Raw genomic sequence first — 23,904 nt, forward strand, 5'->3', positions numbered from 1 at the left:
CTAAGTCTTTTATTGCCCTCCAAAGGTATGAAATTGGACATATCAGTTTTAGTGTTTCATGTAATGGAAACTGAGTGTGGGCTCACTCATGTTGATTCTCAGACCCTTCATCTTGCTACTTAATCATCTCAGTCCAGTCATGTAGCACATGTCATGCCCATCACATCCATTAGGGTATTGAGAAGTCTGAGATTAACAGTCATTTTGTTATCTCTATTCCACAATTATTAAGTACTTACTGTATAGGCAATTTCATTAAGAAGAATATAGGATGACTTGTTATGGAATAGGGTAGAATGAAAAAGTTTATTTATATCTATAGGCTTCTATCTTGATATCAAATACAGGATCTGTTGTTGACTGTCATTGTAAATACATAAATCTTTATGCTTTTTTAGTTGAAATTAAACTTACTTTTTTATGAGAAATATTTTATATACTTAAAGAAATTTTGTAGTTGTGCCTAGTTACTTTAAAAGATTTCCAGGTGATATTTTTATATTATATAGTGTACTGTATAGGTAAAAATAGTAATTTATGAAAACATTTCATGTTTTTAGATATGTGTACAAACTATTGTGTTACATAGCCTTACGCTTCAGTTTTTAAATGTGACTTCATACATGATCCTGCTACTCTGGGGATTTAGAGATCTCTCACATGAGGTAAGACATGCACATATCTTACCAACCCTGTCCAGCATAGTTGATCTGGCCATTTGCGTATATGGTTTTGGCTGCTTTGCCAGGATTTTTATTTTCCTAATAACTACTTGATAGAGGATCCAACATATTTCAATTTATTTTTACTATTTCATTAATATTTATGGAATTAAATTTTGATTTCCTCTACATAATATTTTTAGGACAAAATTTCTTTAGGGCTTGACTTGGATGTGAGCCCAAACTGAAAATAGTTGTGGTAGAATACTTTCATAATTTTTTGCCAACAGAACTGCAGATACATACTCCTGTTGTGAAAGACTTTTGTAGGCAATAAGAACTTAAATTTCTTTCGCTGCAAGTTTTGGTAAAAAATACACACCAGACAAGAGTCATATTCATTAGTATTAATTAATTACTGTATGTAGTGTTTATGTCTTATACGTACATGTTTATAATTTTCAGGAATATAAGCATAAATTTGTGTGTCCAGTGAAGAAGTTTTATTCCTGAAAGGAGTGTTACTTTTAGGTTTAAGTACAGTATTCTATATTGATTAGCTCCTAATTGAATCAGTGGTGCATTATCATTTTTGAAAATTTATTTTCTTTTAAAATAATTTCATAGTTGTCATGTTCTTTTAATTTTTTCTTTGTTGACCTTTATATGGGAGTGAGGTTACTGAGTAGTGATAAGTGGTGTGTCACTAATTTTTTCAACTTCTAAATATTTATTTGAAGAATTCTTTGAAGCTCCTTCATTGCATAAGGAATCTAAACTTTCATAGTTGAAATAGATGTGTACCCATATAATCGGCTTCCATAATGCATAATTATATTAAAAATGGTGCTGTATATAACATTTGGGATGTCCTGTCAGCACCCGTACATACTTGCATTTTTTAAGACAGTAAATATAGCATTGCCATCCATATACTGTGTATATTGCTTTTGACACTTATAGGTGATTGATTGGTCTTGCCATCCTTGGTCAAGAGAAAGTGTGCTCCGTTTTCCATGCTGTAAATATCAAGAGGAAAGGTCTTGTTTTTGTTCTTGGAATGTATGATCTGTAAGAACATTCCTTATAGATATATGAAAGTGACCTTATTTTTAGTGGAGTACTTTTACCATTGATCTCTGTGTACCATAAGGCTTTTGTATCTGAAGAAGACAATGAATTGAAGGTAGATAAAAGGAATTTTGTGAGTCTTCTTCATTTTTCATGTATCAAATTATTACATTTTTAAAGAACTGTAATTTATTACCTTGATTCTAAATTTTATTAATGAAAGCAAACACTTGATGCCAGCCCTCTTGTAGTTGTGCATTTTATTTAATTTTCTGGCAAACAGTCCGACAATGATAAAATTGGCAGCATACACATAGTCATTTTACCAACTAGACATTTTCTTCCTTTGTTGTTTTAATAAACTTATGTTGCTTTCTTTCCTCTTTTTTTGCATTCTATTCTTCTTTTAAAACATTTCTTAAACTACTACTGATCATCTACGTATAGTAGTTCACTGAGATTCTTAGTTGCTTCACCCATTACTTAAGTAGATAATAACTGGACACTGACTTTTATCAAAAATGTTTGTGATATAACTGCGACTGACGTCACTCTGGATCTTGCTTAGTGAGACTCCTTTTTGATCTTTCACAATGCCCATCTAATTGCTATCTTGATACAATGTTAATTGCCTCTTCATGATCATGCAAGGTACTTCTCAAGCTGCTTCATAAAAATAAACTCAATTGATTTCTAAGCATGAAGCTGAGGTGACACTTGTGATTTGATTTTGTTTTTGATTTATGTAGGTTTTTGGCATTATGCCAAGCACTGGGGCAACTAAGGCCATTCAATGCTGAAACGGAAATTTACAGTGAAAGGTTTGAAAGGTGTAACAGGAGGAAAACCTCGCAGTTGCACAATTGTTAGGAGAGGGTGGACAGTAAGATGGAAGAAAGGGAATATGAACGGAGGTGCAGTAAAAAGGATGAAAGTAGTTGCAACAGGGGCCGAAGGGACGCTGAAAAAACCTTAAGTAATGCCTACATTGCACCGAATGAGGTGCACTGACGGCACTACCCTCGTACTGGGAAGCACCCTTTCTTCCAGCACATTTTCCCCATAGGGGGTTAGTGACATCAGTGCACCTCATTCAGTGCACTGTAGGCATTACTTTAGGTTCTTTGCAGCATCCCCTCGGCCCCTAGCTGCAACTACTTTCATTCTTTTACTGTACCACGATTCATATTCTCTTTCTTCCACCTTCTCTTAACAATTGTTTCATAGTGCAACTGTGAGGTTTTCCTCTTATAACACCATTCAAACCTTTTACTGTCAATTTCTGTTTCAGTGCTGAATGGCCTTAGTTGCCCCAGTGCTTGGCATTATGCCAAAAATCTATATACATCAAATTAAAATCCAGCACATTTTTATAACACTCGGAGACCATGGCATAGCAATCTAACTATCCTATAGTTTTCACACTGCAGTGCATCCAATTTCCTAGTAAAGTACTGTTTTACTACTTTTTCCACTTTTTTCCTTCTTATTTTGATATACTTTATTATTATAATTCAGTGACTGAATCTCCAACTACTTTACTATAGTAACAATAGTGTTACAGTTGTTCAGCACTGTATAGTTTGTATTTACTCTCTTAATTCAATAGATTTTCAAACTACCCAGTACTCCATTCCATTATTTCTCTTTCTTCAGCAGTAGCCTGTGAAATAGTAATTAACCACAAAATTAATTTGTCTGTAACATAATTTTAAAAAAAAAATAAATCTGTACTTGCTAGCCTTCTGTAAGTGCTTTCTTTCCTAGAAAACAGAAGTGCTCTGTGATGATAAAAATCTTGTGCATGTTGGTTCAAGTTACAATCCATTGGTTAATTTGCCAATTTTCATATTTCAAGTTACTTTGCCCTTGTATTTGCTAGATTTCCGTGTCCATTTTGCAGTTTCGAGCTTTTTTTTTTTTTTTTTTTTTTTTTTTTTTTTATGTGCTGATCCCATTCCACTTAAATCTGCTTACTTACCCTTGTCATCAGCCTCCTGGTCACCAGTGTCTTGTTATTTTAGACTTCATCTGTCCTCTTTTGTGCCTATCCCTTAGAGGTTTTCCTTCAGCTACCTTTGAGACATGCTACCTACACTACCATTTTTTTATTTCCTCCCATAAGAGTATTATTTCCTGTATATGTACATAGATGATACAGTTCTCTGTCAGCTTTGCAGGGATTAAAGAAGATTATGAGTTGCTATACTGCTATGTAGATGCAAATTGTATACTGTAGCTGAAAATTATTGGTGTGCAAGAGAACAAATACATTTTAAATAATCCTGTGCACAATTTAGGAGGATCACATTTTTGGCAATTAATAGTTTCAAGATTAAAAAAAAAAGACACTGCTTGCATTTCCTTTGTATTAGACAGCTCAAACCATCAATATTTATCATCTGCCCAGTTTTAGAGTTCAGCGCTAGCATTTGAGTAGTAATCATTTTAATCCCAAATCAAACTGTTAGAATTGAAATTGAATACTGCATTATGTATGTGGTTGCCAAAAATTATATGGTCACTCTTGTAGACCACTTAACATGGTTCTTACATGGTTAATTATAGAGGTTAGTTACTGTAGAAGCATTATTGCTCCTTGGGTGTAGCTTAACCAATGCAATTTAAAAAGGTGTTATTTTTGTTGATATTTACCATACTATATATATGTAGCACAGTCATCTTTATTACTTTATGGGTTGCTTATAGATGACTTCCAAATGACAGAACAGTTTCTTGGATGTGGTAAACACATTGCTATTAGGTTATATTTGCTGGACATCTGAAGATTTGGTAAAACTTTTAGCTGGCTAACATTCAGTTGAATTGTATAGTTACTAGAAATTTAGTATTATACAAGAGTAGTTAAATTTTTAAGATTTAAGGCTGCAGGTGTTTTTTTTTATAACTTTGCTGGAATTTTACTTTTTTTTTTGTTGTTTTTTTTTACTGTATTTTTTTCCTTGTCAATTAGATGGCAACACACAAAGCTGCATTTGTTAGACATTAAATTTGTTATCAGTACATGTTTAGATAAATTTTTCTGTAATTAAAGCTTTTTCTGTTAATTTTGTATTTGTAATTGTAACACACTCCTCTGGTTGTGTTTGGTAATACTTTCCAGTGACTTCAGTCACTAATGATTGGCTACTTTCCTGTCTTATGCATTAATTTATTTGTATGTAGTTTTCATTCCTTGAAGTTTCAGTAGCATTTTTGTTTTAAGGACAATCTATTTTATTTTTTACTGATTGGGATTATTTTTTCTATTTTTTTATTGCTAATGTGATTTCATCAAAACCTCATTAATCATATACAGTATCCCCAAATCGCAGTCTTTGATGTTCCCAGGATTACACATCTTATGTCTGATGGAAGAATATCATAATCTGTATGCTTACACCTTGTTTATTTGTATGGTGTTTTTACATTGCATGGAACCAGTGGTTATTTAGCAACAGGACCAACGGCTTTACGTAACTTCCAGACCACGTCGAGAGTGAAATTCTGTCCCCAGAAATACACATCTCTGACCCCCCAGTGGAATGCCTGAGAATCAAACTCACGGCCACCTAAGTGGCAGGCCAAGACCATATTAATCACTCCACTGAGATGCTGCTTATACCTTATGGACTTGCAGGTATGTAGTAATCAATAAAGTTCACTTTTTGTGGTCCTGCAGTTAACCAGCTTTGTAATTGTTCTGTATTATTTTCCAGGGCTTGTTGCCAATTATTTTTCCATTTTAGATAAAATTCTTTTATCCTTATACATACTTCTCAACTGTTCCAGTATGAGATTCGTCAAGACCAGCCTTTGTGGAGAATGTTTCATCTTGGCTACCAAGACTATCTTGGACTATAGGAGATTCACATCAATCGTGCATCTGATGTCTAGGCCCATCCCTTACAACACCCCTGATTGGCTGTTGATAAGCCAATCACAGGGCTGGAAACTCTTAGTTTCTCGAAAGTTCACATAGGCAGGATGTATGAGACTGAGAGTTTCCAGTCCTGTAATTGGCTTATGAACTGCCAATCAGGAGCGTTGTAAGGGACTGGCCTAGGCATTAAATACATGGTTGATGTGAATCTACTATAGTGCTCGTGTCCTTGGGGGATCTTTCCTTGCTCAAGACTAGTACCGTTTCATAATTCCTGGCTTTTTGTCAGTTAGTGCTCTCTGGCATCTAGGGCAGACACTAAGCATTGCCAAACTTTCTTCTGGGCTTTTTTCTAATTCTGTTACTTTTGTTTCTTTGCAGCCATCATCATGGCTAGCCATGACCTTGCCATGGATTTTGAGTTACAACATTCATCTCACTTTTCTTCATATTAATTGTTCATACATCAGATACCAAGGGTACTTTTACCCAAATTCACTGCTTTACACCCAATGTATCAGTGGATATCTGTCTTTTGGTGTTCTTCCACTGCAGAGTGCTCATGGAAGTGCCTTGTGTCTGGAAATTCATCACAAATCTTTTAAGTCTGGAAGCTCTTCTTTTGGATCTACCTTAGAAAGTTTTTGTAATAAAAACAAGCTTTTGTACATTCATATTCTTCATAAACTTTAGCACCTTCACCATCTCTGCTCTCTCAGACAGAAACTAGCACGGGAATGAAGAAAACTGAGAGAAGTCTCCAGTAAGAATCACAAATCGAATCAGCGGATTGGAATTCTCCAGGAGTCACAGTTATCTTCTTCTACTTGTCCTGCTCAAGGACCGAGTGTTCATATGCGGAACAAATCTTCGGTCTTAACACTAGGGTAAATCTTAGCATGCCAGCTGGAAACTGGTTAAAACAATCAAAAGATTCTATAGCAAGGAATCTACGAGATCTGGCAACTCCTGGGCGTACGAGGTGGGAAGCTGGTCAGCAACCACACGCCGCACTCCATGACGCGTTAAGTCTTTCTTTAATCGCCTTAGAGTAGATGCTTATGCTTTAGCTCTCTTCCAAGCCGGTTGATTTGTCCCCTTGTTTTCTTTTTCAGTGTGTTTGGGTTTCGTAATGGGGTCCTCAGTCTTCGTGGCCTTTTCAATGCATGTTCCCAGGTATTCCTGTGCTCCAGGTTTTTGGCTTCTATGATCAGATCCTCATACGACTTGCAGTAGGTGCTGAGCTGATTATTGTACCATTACTAATCCCTGCCCGGAATGTTGTTCCTGGCCTAAGTCGCAGTGGAGGGTGTTTTATAAGAAGAGGGAACATTGCAGTATCTACTTGTCCTTCTTGCGAGGTTTTTTTTTTTTTTCCTCAATTGGACAATTCGGTGTCGCTTGGCCTACAGGGTTCTTCCTCCTTGGATGGCCTATTGTCACATTTCTTGGAGGCACGTAGCCCCCCCTCCCCAGCACTCCTTTACATTGGTGGCAATGGGAGATAGCCAATGGGGAAAGAGGTAGACAGAGCCCGACCTGGTTTCCCCCTTAGCGCAGTGGTTCTTAAACTTTTCATTACCATGGCCCCGCTCTTAGAGTTGGGCCCTACCATCCATGCCCCCTTGCATCTATGAATAATATTCCCTCCCAGATTTAAAGGAAAATGAAAAAGAGAGAAAGAGAAGTGTTTCGAGGGATAGGCAGGGAGGTAAATAATTTCAAATCATGGAAGTCCAACGAGCCTAACCAAATAGTAGACTCTATGAAACTAACGTTATAAGCCAATAATTTTGTATTAGTTCCTCACTCACGTTGAGAGAATAACAAATATAATTAGAGAATTTTTAATTTTTCCCTAGGGCTCATGCCTCCCCTGGAAATTGATGATGCTCCCCAAGAGGACATGTCCCCCCCCGTTTAAGAACCATTGCACCTAGTGGGTATTTTGATGCTTCAGTTCTTTCTTAACTGCCTTCCAAGCAAGAAGATTACTCTCTCACTCAAAGCCAGTTGTTTTCAGCTCCTCCTGCCCACTTTATGCCTTGACCTTTTTTTTTTTCTGTTATATTGTGTTACCTGTGTTCTTGCATTCCCAGAAATGCAAACCTATGAATCATCTTAGCAATCCAGACTTCAGTGAAGATGCCCAGGCATTGGTAATAACCCATACCTTGTTATTTAGCCTCCTTGGATACAGACCCACATACCACTTGTACCAGATGCAGGCAGATCTAATGGTTGCAATGGAAGTAATCCTTTTTCCAAATGTCATAATTGGTTTCCAGAGCAACGGAAGAATTGGCTCCACTCCTTGCTCTACCTCTTCCATGCCAAAATCTCTTCTCTGAGATCTTGTAATTGCTGTAGCTGCTGCTGTGCGAGAGTAAGTTTCCCTGTCCCATGAGCAAGGATCCAGCTACCCCTTTAGTCTTTTCAGGCATGGATGCAGAGAAGCTCTCAGTGCTGAGCATCATTAGGCCTTCCATGGGTTCCCTCCTTGTGGGGGTCTACTGTCCCACTTCATATCTAACCATGTTTCCACAGCTCCTCCTTCCTCATCCTACAATGTCTGTCATCAACTGTGCCACCTCCATTGGCTTCCATTCCTGATCCTTGTATGTCTGCTGCTTCCAACTCTCTTGTTCAAGCTCTGTTGGATATGGTCAATAGTCACAGGTGCTCTTTTGAAGAAGTACGGTCAAGAAGCATCATAGATCTCCTCTTCGTCTTTGGCTTCCTCCTCCTCTTCATCGTCGTCTAATCGTTCCATTCCTCAGACGTTGGAAGAAAAGACTTCATTGGACCTTCACGTAAGATGATTTGCAGGTCCTCTCTGGATTCATGGTCTGCTTCTTCTACAGCCAATCATCGTTCTGCTAGACATGTAGTCTGTGTTGAACCTGTTCCTGCTGCACAGATGTGCACCTATCAAATCACACATCAGTGTCTCTTCTAATTTAGCCAATGAACATTGCCCAGATACTACTGACTTTCGTGCAGCAGCACACACATAGGGAGGTCTCCTGTAAGATCAATGAATAGGCGGATCTAACTTCGCAAGAAGTCAAAGTTATCTTGTCTTAAGTCATCCTGCTTAAGGAGCAAGTGTTTTTGCCACGGCTATGCAGGACGACAATAAGACTCCTATTAAATTTGTCATTTTTCTCAAAATTATCAATTATATTTCATGTTTCATTCTCCATCCAATGTCTTTAATAGCAAAATAAGATAAGAGGAACCTGCTGTATCATTTGCAGTTTTATTACAGTACAATACATATACAGCATTTTTTTGGTGTCCCATTACAGTATAACAGTGCTATATTGATATATTTTATATTGTTTACCAGTTAGAGGAAAGAAAGTCTGTAGTTATAAACAAAATCTATTATCACCGTAAGTATTCTTTTCCTGCTAATGTAGTAAACACATGGCATTGATTGATGGCTCCTACACAAAAAGTCAGAAATTCAAGGGTAGGTTAATTACAAAATTTTCAACTATCCATACACTTTAATAGTTCATCTCTAATATATCTATCTAACATGATCATGTTTACAAGAAATGGTATGCATGGGTCATTTTACACTTTCATCTCACTGACTATCCCTGTACAGAAATGGTAATGTTTCCTGACAATTTTAAGCTCAGTACTTGAGCTATGATATACAAGTTAAACTTAAAATGTTTTCACAAACAGAAGAAACCACACTGCATAAAAAGAACTTGTCAGTTTAATATGGGATCTTACAGTATGTATTCCCAGTTTACATTAAACTTAAGTTTGATAACTAATGTACATCTTTAACACCAAGATTCAGATTATTTATTACCTTTAAGGTTACCTTTTAAAGTCAGGTATGGTACAACCTCAGCATCTTCTCTTGTGACCATGATCGATAAAACACAAGGGAACATTTATGTACAATGTTCTGTTTTGGTATTAAATGCATATCAGATCTTCCATCATAACATTTCTCTTCAATTTCAAAATATGAAAATAAATGTATTAAAAATAACTAAGCAACAGGCAACTTGTGAACAGTAATTCAGTTATATCTTTTCAAATTACAACTAAAGATTTGATACCTCCCCATCTACTTGCACATAAATAATGTTTTTCACTAAACATCAGTAAACCACTGCAGAACAAAATACAGAAATTTAGAGACTAGTCATAGGTAGAATATGCCTCTCTCAAAATAGCTAGAGCTCACAATTTCCGGCACATTTACTCGATGCTCATGAACATACTTTCAGAAAAAAAAAAAAATATGATCATAGAATCTGAAGTAAATGATGAAATACTGTTGCTCAATTTATAAATTGTGCTAACTTAATAGGGTTTTATATACAGTAATGTCTCCCTGACCCTACACTAAAATATATTTTGTGTGAAGTAAGGATATGACTGATAAGTCATACATTTCTAAGTTATAATGTTTCATGAAGGCTCACCACACCAATATGTGCATATATTTGGGATAACTAAGCAAATGCATATCTCCCAATGAATCAAGTGTGTGAATTATCAGTCACATAATAATTCCATATTCTTGGTTATTGCTTGAGTCATGAAAAAGAGAAGTGACCAGTATAACCTAATGAAGCCCTTGCATTTGAACTGCAAGAAATGACCCCATCCTTGATTTCATTTCCCCCTCAAGCACCAACTAAGAACTTGGTGAAATAGCAAGGAAGGTCTGAAAATGACATGTGAATAAACACTGACCATGATCATGAATACATGACTTGACATAAAAATCTGGAACTCTTAAATCTCTATATACAACGTTACTTTACAGCCTTTTAATAAAGCAATTGAAAGTAAGAGATCAGGAATTAAGCAAAACAATTATTAAAGAAGAAAATATAAAATTACACCTAATGGAGTTGTTTGGTAAAATAAAGAAAACTATCTATTCGTATGCTGCACACCTTAATCTGTATAAAGGTAAAAATATCTTTAAATGCAGATTTATCAAAATTGGGATAGACCAATTCAATTTCTTACTACATTTCTGCTTTGGAACATTGTAGTACATGTACAAAAAATATCATAAAAATAATGAGATATTTTGAAAATTTTGCTTCTATACAGTGTATTTATGCTATTAAGTGGTATTGATAACTATGTCAATGCATTGTTATTTGATTAGAAAAGCATCACTTAGATGCATTATCTATTTTACAATGAACATGTCTACCAAATTATTGATTCCAAACCTAAAAGCCTTTACACTGAACACAATGCTAATGTACGGAGAATGTTTGAACACTTACTAACCCATCAATAATACTATTATAAATAAAATATCTGAGAGATCTAACTTACTGTATAAAAATGGGATTATATTTGTACATTACAAACAAGTTACTGTACAGTTCCATTAAATGGTTTCGTATGAACAGTCCACTTAAAATTTAACACAAAACTTAGGTGATATTCTATCTAATTTCCAGTACAAAATATACTGTAGCAAGACATGAATACCCCTCTAATGAAGGGTCTACAAATGAATTCACAGCACTGAAACTCCTCATCTGAAGATTATTTCAACTTGTGCAAAAGTTGGGCATCTTGTCCGTGTTATGTGGTGGTACAGAAAGCCAGATACAGCCCTGTCTAGCACTTTTACTTTGCAAATAGAAACAAATTAGTGGAAAATAACTTTTAATCTCACCTTGGATCAATGAATGACAATGATTTAATCTGTTTCCTTTAGAATATTCTTTTGTGTATTAGCTCTTTCATACTTTCATAGGGCCATTAGTAATAAAAGATTACTAAAAGCAAGCAAGATCTGAGACATAATTTTTCAGCTACAAAAATATTAGTGGAAGAAAAGCTCTGCATCAGCGTGCAATTAGGCTGACCATATAAGCATTAGATCTACTTTTTAATCTTTATTCTGTTAACCACATTGCACCCCTATGCCAATATTGCTGTATTGTTCAATCTTTGTTCCTGAAGCACTTACTTTTGATAATATGAGCTCTCTGATACCAGTTAAACAAATAACTCCTTTGATATTCTGAAGTGGGAAAAACAGGGTACTGCTAAACAGGCATAATATGATACTGAAAAGGCTTGTGAATAAAATAGTAAGGGATTGGGTAAACAACCCACCACCAACTACACAAACTCAGCTGTACATTACTACAAACTTTTCCATGGCACACCTGTTTAACTTTTAGTATCTATGTGAGACCAATTAAGGAATGCAAAAAATACTGGATTATGCATCTGTTTCATCCTGTTTCTTATCTATATCTAGCTTGAAATTGATGAGCAATATTAAAATCTACAATTCAACTAACAAGCTATAATTTTGTTATCAATCTGCCCATATACCTCCAGACTTTCACCACAATACAAACTGAACATTAATCTGTACTTGCCATTATTCACCTAAGAAAATTCAGTCCATTTCCTGAATTTCTGTAGATCAGACTATGCATTCTGTGAAATTACTATTAACCAACAAAATATTGAGAGGAATTTTGCAGATAGATTTGAAGTTTCTGAAGTTACATCTAAACCTATTTTAAAGCAAACTCATGAGAATACACTTGTAGTTTATTGTTAACTTCTAGATTCTGACTTATCAAGAATAAGAATTTATAAACAATACACAATACATGCACTAGCATACATTAACCATCTTCTCACCTGCTCTGTTGGGAAAAAATTAAATTCTGAGAATCTTGGAAGCTTCCTCCATTGCAACTTTCTGAAAAACCCCAGTTCCTCCATTACATTTGTAAATTACACCTTAAAAATTAACACTGGGTCTCATTGCACTTCACATATGCAACCCAGAAAAGTATTACTCCACAAGAAAGACAAAGTAAGTCTCAGAAACTAAAGAAATTATATGTCAATTTCTTTAATACACTGAACTAAAAATTCATGTACCTTTTTAATGTACGTAATTGTAGTTACTACAGAAAATCCTCCAGTTTAGATGAGAGATATGTGAACTTGATGCAAATGAATTTTTTGGGTCCCAGCTGTCAAAGGCAACTAAAGTTTGGAACTACATATGTAATATGTGACTAAAATTATATACACATATAGTTTGAAAATTGTCATGAATAAATATTGCATTATAAAACTTTTTAAAATCTCTTAGCAGATTTTGGTTTTATTGCAGCAAGTTTCCTTAATAGGACTTGACAATTTGAAATCAACAATTTACATTTCAAAGTATAAAAAAAAACTCCTCTGCAAGTATATACCATACTATCTACATGCATTATAACACAAAATGTCACATAGAAAATTAAAGCAGAGAAGAAAGAATCTTCTTCCATGTACTTTCATGTATTTACGATGCAAAAATCTTCAAAGGAACAACAATGTGCAGACTTCAAAAAATAAACAAAAGCTCTTGGAAAGATTCCTTCCTCTAGTACCTTAATTAGGGGTTTGCTTTTTACTCTCTGCATATTTGATACTACTGAATATCTAAACTCTACTAGACTAACAAAAGAATATGTCAAAATTTGGCATTATCATTAGAGTATGGCAACCCCCCCCCCAATAGAATATAAGGTTAAATACTGGCCTTGTATATGAAATGTGGAAATTACTAGGTTAATGATTTTCATTTACACTGATTTAACTAAAAACTGGATTATATTTTATTTTATTTTTTTGGCATTAGGACAAATATAAGAGCATGGCCATAACTTTGTTAAAAAATATGTATTGCAGCAAGAACAAATTTAAATAATATTAGGAAGTTAGAAACATCACCCTAAACCCTTTCAGAAAGTACTTTTTAAACTTTCCTAATGTTATAAGATACTGACATTCCAAAAATTAATGAAAAATTTCAGTGATTTAAAAAAAAATCACTACTGGTTCTTTCTTCCTCTGCATATTTTGTTAAACAATTCATTAATCCTATCACTTTTCTTAATCATTCTTCTTCACTTTGCAAATAAAAAGATTAAGACTATGAATTAAGAATAACTTCCCTATTGTAGGATAAGGCTTGGACATATACAGATCTTTCAATCATCACTACATCAGGAAAATGCACTTTTGAAAATGAAGAAAACCCCTTATACCATACTCGTGACAATTAAAAATACCTGTTTCACTGCTTACAATAGAGTATATGAGAGGTACTATGCAAATCTAAGGTAACTGTATGGTAAAGGACTCTATACATGTCTATATTTAAGGCAATTTTAATGCTTGGCCACAAAAATTTCAAGGGCAATGTTCACAAAAATCTTTGTCATGTTCATAACTAATCTCTTGCAAATAATTCTATTGTAGATACTGTGTAAAGCTCATTTATTACTTTTGTTGTAAGACCCTGATCGAGTCTAATTCTCAGTTTTAGTCTTGCTGGCTTGTAGGACAAACTACTAAAATATATACATGTAGAAGATTATAGCTATTAAAAAAATTAACATTCAAACTGCCTTTAACAGGTATTTTTAGTAACTTTTTTCAATGACTTGCCATTCATTAATGCTTAAAATTATGAAACATATATAAATTTTTATATAATCATGTTGTATTGCACCTTTTTCATACCAGGACTGCATCACCAGGATCACTTTCAATTAACTATCAAAATAGGCATGTCCAACTACTAATGTACTATGAGTTGTTTTTATATTAACAGTTACATGATCTTTATTAGTGGCCTAATTACTCTCACTTGCCAACATTAGATTTATAATTTCAGTCTGTTACTTGGTAGTTATGATGGATTTCAATACTGCCACAATTTTCATGAATTTCAGTGTTTAGCCTATTCACACAGTTAAAGCTTGGTCTACTTAATTTGCATTGAAGTATGGTACCTTCAAATATGTAAGGCAAATTTAAGCCATGCATGTATTCTGAAAAAACCTACAGCACTTCTAGAAACAATGAAATAAAAAATTACTTATCATCAAATCAGCAAATAAAATTGCAGACATTCATGCAATTAAATCTTAGAGTTTATATGCATCGTAGCTGGGTTACTTTACGTAATTTGAGGAAAGGAATTTTTTTACACAATTCTGAAGCTATAAAATACTTTTAAAATTACTGAAATTGAAATTTTTTCTTTTCATTATCTTCAAAAAATCAGATAGGCTTGCTGACATTCATGCAATTAACACATGCAATGTTGCAGGAAGCAATTTTTGCATAAAGTGCTAAAACAAAAATTATATCCCTTTGAAAGACCTCGGGAAGGTTTTAAATCAACTAAAGGCAATTATATTTACTCTGCTTTAAAAATCAATATGCTGCCAACTCTACTAAAACCCATTCATTGAAAGTGTCTACAACAAAACCAATAACTTTTCTCAATTACAAAGGTTAAAAACTACTAAGATTTACAGGGTTTCATTCATGAAATATATGGGTAATACCAACTAAATATACATACGAATGTTTAATTGTAAGCTGTATTTTTGGTCTGGGTCAAGAAAAATGTCTTCACTTTTTCTTAACCCAGACCAAAAATATGCATACAATTAAACATTCATACACCCTTTTTTTGTGCTCGCTAATCTTACATTCAATTTGCCTGTTATTAAGTAAGTAAACTAACCTGCAGCTTATCAGAACTTATTTGTAAAATTGGGCTAGGTTTAACAATGATGATAGATGCTTAGCAAAGGAATGAGGATTTAAGTTAAGTTACTACTTAATTACATCCAACTATTTGCTACAAACCCTTTCTAGTAAGAAGGACTACAGGCTAAAAGACATACAAGACATCAACAGAATAAATAAATAAGCCTTAATGGTTTTGATTTTATGACAATATGGCCTGATGACCTAGCACTGGAACACACTTCATAGTTGACAATGATGCAGAAAATAACAGGTAAAAGTTAAAAAATTTACACCACCTTAGAAGGGAACTTTAAATACGTACATAATAATGAAATGCAAAACAAACTGATAACCCCCTCTAAAGAAATAAAAAATATTAATTTAATGTAAATTACAAGAAATCTTGCTTCTTCAAAAATGATATGTCTCACTAAAGATGCTATCGTTAATTACCTGAAATATGTGAAATCACTCATGCCTTGCAGGATATGAAGTATGGCCATGATATGGTTAATACCTATTTTGCACTTGAGCACTCAAGATGCCTACTTGAAAAAGACGGTTGATGCAAGAAAAATTTTCTGAGCTATCCCTCAAAAACAATGTACAACAAAAAGAACCACTCAAATTTACTCATCGTCTTCATGATCTCTTACCAACAGCAAAGATTTTGCTTTTAAATCAAGATTTCATAAGAAAAACTATAAAATACATTTTAAATTGTTTTATAGAAAATTAAAATTTCCTATTTGGAGAAAAATGACTTCATATTGCTCTTCCAAGCAAGGCAAATTTAACACCTTTGTTACTCTAGTGAAATTGATAAAATGTGATAAAAGATTATTCTTTTTTATAACCTAAATATCACTAATAAACAAAGAACCTAACAAATACTTTAATATTTGTCATAACTTTATGCTCAGATTGTTTTACATGTCTATAATAGGAAGTTCAATCCCCGTCTGAAACCTATTAATTAATTCAATGGCTATGACACCTGGTTGATTATAATAATCCACTTTAAAAAGTAAAAATTCAAGCTATGCAATGATGGCAATGAAATGGAAGCATAATCTTAATGTATCAATGATGATGCTCATGAAAATTTAATGTTAACGAAGATGAAAAAATATAAATTACAAAGACCAATCATGGATTTTTCTTTGAAGTAAATGAAAATCATAGCAAGCCAAACAATATGAGAAAAATTCCACTGGTTATTCCATAACAAAATGTGCAACTGGATCCATGATTGTGGATACTTTTTTAACAAAATGCATATATAGCTATTTTTTTGCTGATGAAAAATTTTTTAAGTATCTGACAGTATCAAATTTACCCAATGACTATGCTAAAAAAATTAGTGTTTTGGATGTTGATGCAGTCATTAAATAGTAACCCAATTTATGTTATCAGTATCACCTTCCATACCTGGTAAAGCCTGAACTTTTTAAACTCTATATGCAAAACCTTTCAAGAGATAAATTCAACAAGATTACAAAATGCAATATCTTTAGTAGATAAGTTTACATACTGGCAATATAGTAACCAAGATTATCACTTGATACTTCCAAAAACTAAATTTTGAGGTACATCAAAACTACAGAGTATAAGTATCAAAACATCAACTTTAATATAGGTATAAAAGTTGCTTTATATAAAAGAAAAAAAACTTTGAAAATGCAAGACCAAAAATGAAAAAATGGCATACCTAAAAGGTAACAAAAAAACTCAGGACACAGACCAAATAACGTTGCACTGTACACGTCACTTTGTTTTACAATGTAATTCTAAGCAATAATTAGCTTGATATCAAGGCAAAGAACTTTTCAATTAGAAATCACACACTATAACCAAATCTCACCAATGCTAAATGAAAACAAAAGTTTAAGTTATCACGAAAGCTAAATGAGCCCATGCCATTCTAAACCAAAGTTAATGTAACATTTGAAAATCTACTTCTCATTCAAATTTCAACAGGATCTAAATACAATAACCCCTTTATTATTTGCTTTTCTGTTTCTCACACTATGAAATTATTAGCACTTTTTCAGTGAAAGCAGGTTTACACTTATCCACATCAAAATTGCATGAATAAAATCAAACATACAGATGGTAAGTGTGATGCAAATCAGATGCTCTGAACAATCATGTGACTTTGGTGGGGATGAGAGATCTCTCTTAAATTGTGACAGATGTGTGATCTGAACTAGAACATGATAAAAGTTGATGTTGGTGTGCCCTTAGCTTTGCAGGGCTCATGTTACTGAATTATGCATTTGTGTGCGCTTGCTGATAGCACCACCTTCCAACTGGCAGTGAGTTTTAGCCCTGACGACTAAACCAGACATTCAGCCATCTTGGTAATGGGTAGTCTTATTCATATGTTTGTGCCTTAACTGTACTGCACCACCTTAATTTTTGTTAAAGTCTTAGATTAGGCCAGCGTTAGTTACAAAGGTAAATTTCAGCAAAAAAATGTGAGGTTGGGGGTCAATTGCTATGCTTCATTTGGAAAAAATATTTAAAAAGTTCAAAAAATGCATTACTACCTTGTATTGTTGTCATTTACACACACTGCTTACTAAAGAATACAACTTCTGTAAAAAAGGTTTACAGACATTCTAAAATAGTTAGGTAGCACAGTATACAGTGCAGTTCTGTTTAACTTTTGAGATTAGTCTGGTAGTTGTGTTTTTTATTCAATACTTTTTTCTAATAAAATACATAAAAACAGTACATACACTATTTATGGATTGCTTAAGTATGGTGATAAAGTGGCTGTTGTGAATGCAGTTTCTGGGTAGGGTAGCCAATAGCAATGAAGATACTGTTCTGACCAGCATAAAAAAAGTGCCATTTTATACGATTATCTTATGTTAAATGACATTTTTACTTATTTTGTACGGTAGACTATATAGGTCTTTACTTCTGTATTCTACTGCATATCACCACACCAAAATCTTCACTCCTATTGGATCTATTGATGCAAATAATAGAAGGGTTACTGCAACCTCCTTAAATTTCAAAAGCTACTAGATGAAATACGTAATCTACATTTTCCCATCTTATTCAAATCACAAATGATGTCTACCAAACCTAAATAGTATGCTAGATCAAACTGTTCAACACTTGTTTTCATCTACGTTACTGGTGGCAGTTATTAAGCTTACTGTCCTACATGAAAACCCATTCACACAGGGCTAGATTATGTTTGCATAGCTAAGATTAATGATAAATTTGTAAAAGTTAAAAAAAAATTAATTTCCTTGGGTTAATTTGTGCAAAACAAATAGTAAATAATTTTACTTGAGAGAAATTTGCCTTTTTTTTATGATGTCATACCTCTTGAAACCACAAAATTTCAGAAAATACAATGTACAGCTATTTTTGAAAAATCGGAGTACGAGCACTTACACCTTGAAAATCATGGACCCCATTTACTTTAAGCATTTACGGAACCCCTAATAAAATAAAAATACAATGGTCCAATTCAAGTGACTTTATACAACTGTGAGTCTTAAAAAATGTCATGCTTTTAGTATTATTTATTCCCATCAAACCAAACTTTAAGTAACTAGTTCAAATGGAGTTATACAATTCAACAACTAATGGAATTCAGCTAGCTAACTGTCTCATTCATAACATTTTATTCAACACTGCCTAAACGGGTCTATCCCAAAGAATATAACAAAGAATAGTAAGTCTTGAGCACATAAAACATGAAGATTGAAATATAAACATCTATGACAGAAAAACTTCCATTATCCATAACAGCAAAACTTTTTATCCAAAATAATTTCACAATAACATAAATTGATGCAAACAGTAGGGATCAAGTCCTTATCTACATAAACATTGGTAAACTATTCCTGTAGTACCGTAAAATACTCTTTGGATTTGACTATTCTACCAGGTTATACGAGCATGTTGATATAAGCATACGTACATTATTGCCTTGAGAAGTGAAATTTGTTTTCCTCTTTTCAGCAAGTTACCATTACTTCTATTTTTCTTAATATACTGCAAATACCTGGCTGAAAAAAAGATTCCAAAATATGTACAACATATTCTCCTTTCATAGATTCAAAACCGCAACTAAAGTTAAAATTTAAAAAATATTGCTCTGTATCTTAATTAAATACTGAACAACAAACTGATAATCAAAGTTACTACATATTGTAGATGGGGAACTACTTTTTGTAATGGATCTAAAGTCTGCTGTGAATACCACTGTGGAATGCTGAAAGGACGTACTGTTAAACAGACGGTTATAGAAAATGCAAGTGGACTTCTACTAAACTGGAAGACTCTAATGGCCAGGTATAAGTTGAAGATTATTTGAGACTTTCGTAAAAGGAAGAAATACATGCTCATCTTCATTTACGTAACTGCAAACTTGTAGGCATTGATGACAGTTTAAATCTAAACCTAGTGTGTATGAATGGATATGTTTTTAATTTACATCTTTGCCAACAAGTGCCAAAATGCTACTCCATCCAATAAAAAATTAAACAATGTACTGTACTTGGTTCCTTCCAAGAGCTTACCTTCTAAATAGCTGTCTTTCACACCTTTTTTGACATAACAGTAATAAGAACCTTTTTTCAAAGAACCAACACAATTTAGCTAAAGAGAACCAAATCTTGAATAGCATCTGGAAATAGGCACCTAACTGCTGGTTTGTGAGATCTCAACATAAATATAATACAGCATATCTATCCAATTCTAAATTTGCTCTGAGTAACAGAAGTTTTCCTGTTCCAAAACTAATCAATATTTCTAACTGCTGCATTATAAATAATTGTCATTATTCTATATAAATAAATGAGATTTACTATCCAAATTCTTTAGTTGCCAAGGATGAGTGGGAAACACCCAATGAAAATATGAGATCTATTTAAGTGGTGTGTGCGCTCCAATATTCGTGGTTACCTAAGAATTTGGAAACTTTATAATGGCATCATGTGCTCGTCGTAGACACAGAAAGGCACAACATTTTACGTACATTCATTTGAAAAAATTCTGAAAACACTGGAAATTGCAACTGCACTCTAATTCACATCAAAAACCTAAAAGACTAAACTGCAAAAATGTTCACTTTGAAGTTAAATGAACAAGGTGATATAATATCCAATGTAAACTACATAAATAAAATCTAATTTATATATATAAAAACTACAATAAGTTATCTAATCTATTATGTATCTATATATATATTTATATATGTGTATCTCTTCATAAATACAAACACCTGTTTAAGTAACCTAAAATTGAAATGACAATCAAAACTAGTATTTTTTCTCTATAATGTACAGTACATAATTTTACATGAACATTTTTGCAGCTAATTTATATAATCTAAAATTATGCCTAAAATATGATAAATTTGAGTCCTAAACAAATGTAAATAAACTATCAAAGACAAATTAATACAAAGGCAGTGTATTCTTGAAAGAAAAATAAATAAAAAAATGATGAAACACAACATTATGCCAATTCAAATTCCCTCACTGTTTTTAGCCCTCATTAATAATTACATTATACTGTACATCTTAAATGTACATGATGATGATGATTATGACAATGAAAAACACACACAAAATCCTCTACAACTGGTAAGTTGCAGGAACTGCAATAATCTCAAAGGCAAGAAAAATTTAAGTGAGACATGGCTTTGAAAAACTGGATAGCTTAGGGCAGTCATGATAACCAATTCTCAGTAACCCAATTTTCATTTGGTTCCTAGCTGAATCTAATGACCCCATTTAAGGATAGTCTAGAAATCTGAAAGATGCCAAGCACTGAAGAGATTATGCATATAATCATTTATATATGTTAAAACAACAAATCTGTCATTCAATGAGAGGTTGGTTGCTTTACTACATACATATATATATGTATATACATGTAAATAAAACAAATGTTCCAAAGATTTTAAAAGCTATACATTTCTATTTAATATTTTTCTCATATAAGTTTCTTTCAATAGAAATTAAACAAAAATACTTTTTTCTTTTCATTTTGCATTTACAATGCAATTAATTTTGTACTGTGTCTCTCATGGGGAGTTTCTTCTTAATGTATCAAAAAGGAGACATTCAGTCATTTTACTTCATTTATTTGCACAAAGGTATTAACCTATTTAGAGAGTCCTTTAATACATTGCAAAGGCTTTACATTGCACTTGTCCTAGCTGCAGCTTGCAGACATTTACCCAGATTAACGAAAACAGAATACCTATGTAAAAAAACAATATCTACCTATGCATAATCTTGTAATCTGCATTATATATTGCATAATATTATGGTTGTCTCACATCTTGCATATTCTTGCAAAATGTCCAACAAAAATGTTTTCCCTCCTAACCCTTTCTTTACAGGATTTCACCAGTTTGTTACAATACTGCTATTATTTAGCAGTTGCTTAAAGTATATTATAAAAAATTGATTCACATAAAGAAACAAAAGACACCTGTCAGTATTAAATAAGTAGAATAAAAAATGAATGAATCCCTCCTTTTTTGATGTAGGTAAATAAACAAGTCTGTAAACTATAACGACTGTTACTTATCAGCATGTGTAATTTATGGATAAAATACTACCTCTGGAACTTGGCAAAGGACAATGAACACAGAAGGATAATTACATCTTGGAATATAACATTTTCCCACCCTTCCTTATAAACTTTTTAAACATCTTACAAAAAACAATTTACATCATAATACAACATATAAGAATGACTTATGTGACCCCAATTTCATCCGCCTTCCACTGCAGTGATGCAAGTAACGTCACATATCTGACAGGGGAGAAATCCTCTCTCAGCTTGAAATGTTAGATCCTATGGAGATGCTTTTCCTAATAGCTTGATGGGAGGCAAAATGGATTTGCTTTGTACTGGGCACATGAGCTTGGCAGTTCATTTTTTTGGGGCTCTGAAAAGAAAACATACATCTGGCAACCGAAGGAGAAAGCATGTGTCAAACAATACTTGACTTGAAATGATTCCATATTATATCTTCCTGTGAAAATCCTTTTATCGAAAAAAAACCATCACTTATCATATGCTTAGCAAAATAAAATATCTTAAGTACATTTATCCAAAACATAGTAGTTAGTCTTTCAACTTATTATCATTACTCTTATTAGGTAAACTAAACCAACCATTGAGTCAAAACCATTTCACTTTTGTAGGGCAGTCTCAAGAATTTGTCCTTAATAAAATTTAACTTGTATAAATAAATTGTAGTTCTCTTTATAAAAAAAATCTTTTAACTGGATGATAAATTAAACACAACAAAAAATGATAGATTCCTTAATTCATCAGTATCCAAAACTTGATATTTGCTGTTACTTGAAGTTTAGATTTTCACATAAAATATACTAGTAATGTTGACCTAATACAGGGATTACATCTTGTGAGCATTCATCAAATACCCATGGATATGACAGGATGAACGAAGGAATGAGAGGTGGGCCATTCAGTATATATGATTGATATTACAGAAACAATTTGTGCTTGGCAAATCCATTTTATACAAACTTAAATTTGTTCAAATGCCAAAAAGGCTTCCAGATTTGTGAATCTGCTCAACTCTGTAACAGCAGAACCTCTTCCCCCTCTGCTGAGACTGTCTGACACACACACACACACACACACACACACACAAACAAGGGATAATCCCAATAGTGTTGCCTCTGCCCACACACAAATCTCTACTGCAAGGTGGTATTGCAATGCAGTTTGGATACCATCCCTCCCTGATACCTGGAACTTGTGGAATGGAATATATAAATTAGGCAAAGCACTGGGCGGAAACCTATCGAAGTAAGTTCACGCTCGAAAAAAAAAAAAAAAAAAAAAAAAAAAAAAAAAAAAAAAAAAAAAAAAAAAAAAAAAAAAAAAAAAAAAAAAAAAAAAAAAAAAAGAAAAAAAAAAAAAAAAAAAAAAAAAAAAAAAAAAAAAAAAAAAAAAAAAAAAAAAAAAAAGAGAGAGTAGAAAGGTTTGAAAGATGTTACAGGTGGAAAATCTCAGTTGAACTATGAAACAATTGTTAGAAGAGGGTAAAAAGAAGGAAGAAAGAGAACATGAATGGAGGTACAGTAAAAGAAATGAAAGGGAGTACAGCTAGGGGTCGAAGGAATGCTGCAAAGATCCTTAAGTGATACATACAGTGCATCGCATGAGGTGCACTGACAGTACTATCACCCACGGAGCAGTGGAGCTTGTGATTGTGACAGCAGTCGTTATTGTTGTAGTGTAGTTGTGTTCTATGCTGACAACAACAAAGCAGCCAAGGCAAGAATTACGCAATTCTTAATTCACTTCTGTTTTGAAAGCTTCTGTTCTCATTTTACAGTATGTTTTGCATCATGACAAGCTTATAAATAGCTGGATACTTTTATAACTGAAATATACATCTTTTCCAAAAATTAAACAAAATATTTCACTGAGCGAATAAATACGTTTACATTGTGAAGGAGGGTATGTATGACAGTAACCATAATGATGTCACAACACTTGAATCCTATCTAGGTTGAAAGATTAGTTTTAGTACATGCTAATTATAAATGCCATAAACTTTTCAATCTGTTTTAGTAATCTTTTTAATAAAATTAAATTAATTAGGTAACAATGAAAATAAGACATAACATTTTCTAGAAATGAGTTGCAGTTCTTATATATTTTCCTAATATGTAATGT

At 33.2% G+C, this 23,904-nt stretch overlaps 1 protein-coding gene across 2 annotated transcripts in view; it reads right to left on the minus strand.

The window, feature by feature from the left end:
* Positions 1-9,111: 9,111 nt before the first annotated feature.
* The window catches only part of LOC135224720 (F-box/LRR-repeat protein 6-like), a 48,537-nt gene continuing 33,744 nt past the window's right edge, over positions 9,112-23,904 (minus strand). For both annotated transcript variants that reach the window (XM_064264007.1, XM_064264008.1), the window contains exon 10: positions 9,112-22,135. The gene's annotated coding sequence lies outside the window, so the exon portion shown is untranslated. The remainder of the gene's footprint in view (positions 22,136-23,904) is intronic.

Source organism: Macrobrachium nipponense, chromosome 12, assembly GCF_015104395.2.
Source record: "Macrobrachium nipponense isolate FS-2020 chromosome 12, ASM1510439v2, whole genome shotgun sequence".
In the NCBI taxonomy this organism is placed as follows: Eukaryota; Metazoa; Arthropoda; class Malacostraca; order Decapoda; family Palaemonidae; genus Macrobrachium; species Macrobrachium nipponense.